Raw genomic sequence first — 5,402 nt, 5'->3', positions numbered from 1 at the left:
TGATAGCCATTCTTTCTTGGGTGAGATGATATCTTAATGTGGTTTTAATTTGCATTTCATGAATGGCTAGTGTTTAACAACTTTTTAAATGGGTTCATCTAATATAATTATATTTTACATGCTCCTGTATAGCTACCATTTTGAGAGCTCTTTATTCTTTATCCAGGACCATATAGCAACTTCTCTTTACTTCTGGATTATGCTCTTTGTTATTTTCTATATGCTACATCTGGAGATGTTAGAATATTTTGAGTTTGTATAACTGGAAAATATTTTATTTTCAGTTTTCAAAGGTATGTTTGCTAAATATAAAATTTAATGGGGACAGACTTTTTTCCAGTCCTTTGAATAAATAAGTTTTATTTATTCAAGTTTTTTGCCCACTTGTTCTTTTATTTTTCTAATGTGGAGTAAGATACTATTTAATTTTGTTCTTCCATAACTACTATTTTTTTCTATGTATATGCTTTAATGATTTTTTTCTTTACAATTAGTTTTGGGCAATTTCATTTTTGTGTATCTTGGTACAATTTCATATTTCTCATGCAAAAGTTTCACTTTTCTTGGAAATGTGGTGCTATAATTTCAACTAAATTCAGAAATTTAAAATCTTTAAATATTTACTGCCTACCTCATTCTACTTTGAGAATTTTAATTATGTGAATATAAGTTTCTTGATTTGGCACAGAATGAACTATTGTATGGCTAATCTGTAAGCTCTTCTTCATGTTTATTGTAGACAATTTTTATTGTTATATTCATTTAAGTTTGTAAATATTTTTTATGATGTGCAATCTATTATTATTCTCATGTTATGTATTCATTTCAGAAATGTCTTTCTTTCTTTTTTTATATTTTGGCGGTACCAGGGATCGAACTCAGGACCTCGCACTTGCCAGGCAGACACTTATACTGCTGAGCTATATCCTCAGCCCCAGAAATATTTTTCTAAAATTCACTGTGTCTACATCTTATATCTTTCACATTTCAATATTTGTCTGCAATTTTTAATTTGCTATATAATTATTATTTTCAATAAAGTTAATAATGCGTTAAAAATTTATCCATGTATAGCATGTGTCAGGATTTCCTTTTCTTTTCTTTTCTTTTTTTTTTTTTCTTTTCTTTCTTTTTTGAGACAGGGTCTTGCTATGTAGTTCAGGCAACCTTTGAACTCATTATGTAGCCCAGGCTGCTCTTGAACTTGCAGGGATTCTCCTGCCTTAGCCTCCAGAGTGACATGAACCACCATACCCAGTCCTTCTTTCCTTTTAAGGTTAAGTAATGTTTTAGTCTATGTATGTCCCAAATTTTATCTGCTCATCAGCCAGTGGATGCCTGTGTTGTTTCTAGCCATTATCTATCATGAATAAGACATATAAATATCAATTCAAGACACTTTTAATTTGGGGTGTTTTTTGTTTGTTTGTTTTGATATAAACCCAGGAATAAAATTGTTGGATCATACAGTAATCTTATTTTTAATATTTTAAGGAACTGCCATAGTATTTTCCATAGTGGCTGAATTATTTTACATTTGAATCAACAAGGTACCAGTTTCTCACTGCTCCACATCTTTGCTAACACTTGCTACTTTTTTTTTTTTTTTTTACATAACAACCATCCTGATGGGTATCAAGTGGTATCTCATTGTAGTTTCATTTATATTCACATAATTATTCATGATCATGAGCAGTTTTTCTTAGGCATGTTGGCCATTTGTGAATCATCTTTTAAGAAAAAGATGTTTAATCCTTTGCCCATTTTTATTTGAGGTTGTTGGGCCTTGTTGTTGAGTTGTAGGAAGTCTTTGTATAGTTTAGATATTGGTTCCTTATCAGATATGTGACTCTCAAATATTTTCTCCAGTTTTGTACTTTCTTTCTCTTTCCTTTGGTAGGCAGAAAGTTTTAATTTTTGTTAAAATTACTCCAATTACTCCGTTCTCCCTTGTCCTGCCTATACTTCCAATGTCATAGCCAAGAAATCATTGCCAAATCCAATGTCATCTTTGTATTAATCTGTTTTCTGTTATTTTAACAAAATAACTGAAGGTGGGTGACTCTGTAATGACAGGAGATTATGTAATGCACTGTTCTAGAGGTCCAGGTTCATGGCCTGGCACTGGCCAGCTCTGATGAGATCTTTCTGATGGATGGCATCACAGTGGTAGGAGCAGCGTGACAGGAAGTGGTCACAAAACATGACCGGGAGCCACACTGGCTGGGGTTTCACCAGAACCAATGAGCCCCTTTCAAGGCATGTGCTAGCGACCTAATGGTCTTTCCCTAGGCTCTACCTCAGAAAGGTCCCACAACTTCAGCATCACCACACTGAGGGCCACGCCCCCAACACATGAACATTTGGGGGACAAACCACATCTAAGCCATAGCAGTGTCGATCACTTATGTGCTTATTCTTTTTTTTTTGCGGAACCAGGGATTGAACTCAGACCCTTGCGCTTGCCAGGGAAGCACTTATTCTACTGATATGTGCTTATTCTTGTATGTGGCACATAATAAATACTGTAAACTGACTTGTGTTGCCCGCAACCCACATATTGAAGTCCAACCCTCCATGTGACTAGATTTGGGTATATAAAAACTGAAAGGCGATCATCAAGGTTAAAGCAAGTCATAATTGTGAAATATTATTATGGGATAGGACTGGTGTCCTATAGGATAGGATAGGACTGATGTCTTTATAAGAAAAGGAGAAGACAGCAGAAGCCCCCCACCCCACCCCACTGTGTGCATACCGAGAAGACAGGCTATGTAGCGTGGTCTGAAGATGCCCTTGAGTTCATGTGCTGGAAACTTATTCTCCCTTGTAGGTATTGGATGGTACAAACTTGAAGTTTTTTTAAAATCTACATATTTAGTACAGGATCTACATGGTCTCAATACATAGGTTGGATTTGTAGTGATCCTTCCTGTTTCTCAGCTTACCAAGTGCTGGGATTACTAGCGCACACTCCCATGCCCAGTCTTATACACCTTCAGCATGCCCCAGGGTGCGGCTGGCAGGGCAGGCAAGGGATCAAACTCCTGGCCCCTGAGCCTGCCTAAGCAGGCACTTTAATCCACTGAGCTATCTGGCCAGCCCTTAAAAGGTGTTAGGTTTTGAGGGCTTTACCTTCACTCATGGATTAATGCTGAAATTGAGGAAATGAATCATTTAGCATGGAGGCTAAATGATGAAAAAGTGAGCTTGGGTCTTCTTGTTGTCTGTCCTACATGGTTGACTACCCTTCCTCTTTGATGCAAGAAGTTCCTCATAGCACGCAGAACCTTGATCTTGATCTACCCAGACTGTAGTGCTCTATTTTAACAACACAAAACTAAGACACCTTGTAAGGACACAATAAAAAGAGGTGGCTATTTGCAAGCCAGAGAGAGTCTTCCTCACAGATTCTGTTGGTACCTTGATCTTAGACCTATAGCATCCAGAACTGTGAGAAAATAAAAGTCTATGTAGAAGCCATATGATCTGGTATTTCATTCTGACTGTTCTGGGTAGACCAGTGCAACCACGCCCAGCGTCGTAATTTTGGATGTGGATGTCTAGGCACGATGTCTGTCCTCTCCCATTGAGTAGGCTTAGCATCCCACAGAGCATCGTTTGTCCATCTGTGTGAAGTTCTATTTTACACAGACGTATTCTATTGTATTTTACACAGATATATTCTATTCCACTGGTTTATTAGTCTATTTTTATGCAAGTTTCTTAGTTTTTCTATATTGCATATTGTTATCTTCAAAGAAGTTGTTCACATTACCAGATATAAGCATAAAAACCAGTCAGAAATATGGAGTACTTCGTGTGTTTGCATGTCATCCTTGCGCAGGAACCATGATATTCTCTGTATCATTCCAATTTTAGTACATGTGCTGCCAAAGCAAGCACAACACATCAATTTTGAGTACTGTGCTTTGAAACAAGTTTTAAAATCAGGAAGTGTGAGGCCTCCAATCATGTTCTGATTCAGGACTTTTTGATAACCCTAAGTCTTTGGAGGCTGGGGATACAGCTCAGTAGCACAGTGCCTGCCTGATAAACACAAAATCCTGAGTTCAATTCCTGGTACCAAAACTACAACAAACCCAAACAGAATTTTGGGATGAAGTTTTTATTTCTGCAAAACATGTTTTGGAGATCTTGATAGGCATTGCATTAACTCTATAGATTGCTTTGGGTAGTACGGAGAGCTTAACAAGATGAAGCCCTCCAATTTGTGAACAAGGGATGTAGTTCCATTTTTTTATGTCTTCTTTGATTTTTGCATGTCTCTTTACTCCTTGATTAAGTTTATTGCATTGTTTAAGAATTATTTTCTTAATTTCCTTGTCCATTGTTACTGTATAGAAGCACACCGATTTATTTTCTTTTTTGAGACAAAGTCTTACTATGGTGTTTAGGCTAGCCTTGAACTCACTCTGCACCTCCAAATTTGCAACAATTGTGCTATCTCCTCCTCCTGAGTTTTGGGATTACAGACGTGCGCCAACACCCTCTGCTGTATGTTGATTTTGTATTCTTTGATTTTGTTAATTTCATTTCTTTCTTCTAGCAGTTTTGGGTGTGTAGACTCTGTAGGGTATTCTATATGTAAATCATATTGCTTTGCACAGAGATAATTTTACTTTTTCCTATCCAATTTGGAGCCTTCCTTTCCTTTGCTTGCATGATTGTTCTGGGCAAGAAGGCCAGTACTTTGTTAGAAGCAGCAAGAGTGAGTGAGTGTATTTTCTTCTCTTGCTCCTGATCTACAAGATAAAGCTCACTGTGTTCTACCATTAAGTGTGATATTCACAGTGGGATTTTCATATGTGATCTCTATTAGCATTTTTCTTTGTTTCTAGTTTGAGTGTGTGTGTGTGTGTGTGTGTGTGTGTGTGTGTGTGTTTTAACCATAAAAGTTTTAATTCTGTTAAATGATTTTTTTTTTTTTGCTTACTCAGGCTGCCTTAAGGGCAGGTCTGGCAATGCATGTGGAGGTGGGGAATTGAACCTCGGTATCCTGTGCCTGACTGCACTTGCGTGAGCGGGCGCTTAAACAACTGAGCTAACCAGCAGGCCTCCTGTGTTAAATGATTTTCCTGCATCAGTGGATATGATCATGTGTATTTTCCCTCATTCTATTAGTGTGGTATTGGATGATGGTTGATTTTTGTTTTTATCTTTTCTTTAAAGGGTGCTGGAAATGAACCCAGGTCCTCGTGGTTGCTAGGCAAACACTTCCACTGAACCATACCTAGTTCAGGCTGGTCTTGAGCTCCTTATGTAGAACCCAGGTTGGGCTTGAACTGATGCCCATCCTCCTGTCTCAGTCTCCTGAGTGCTAGGACTAAGGATTCGTACCCATGCCGGGCCCAGCCCTGATTTTTATAAATTCATCCCCT

General features: G+C 37.7%; 1 non-coding gene across 1 annotated transcript; it reads right to left on the bottom strand.

The window, feature by feature from the left end:
• Positions 1 to 3,802: 3,802 nt before the first annotated feature.
• LOC111813813 lies at positions 3,803 to 3,906 on the bottom strand. Its single transcript, XR_002818972.1, has one exon. It is a non-coding gene; the product is annotated as a U6 spliceosomal RNA (small nuclear RNA).
• Between the last annotated feature and the right edge of the window lie 1,496 nt (positions 3,907 to 5,402).

The sequence above is a fragment of the Octodon degus genome, unplaced genomic scaffold (assembly GCF_000260255.1).
Source record: "Octodon degus isolate 3935 unplaced genomic scaffold, OctDeg1.0 scaffold00227, whole genome shotgun sequence".
Lineage (NCBI taxonomy): Eukaryota > Metazoa > Chordata > Mammalia > Rodentia > Octodontidae > Octodon > Octodon degus.
The sequence above is the reverse complement of the archived record's forward strand: the minus strand, read 5'-3'. Positions and strand labels throughout refer to the sequence as shown.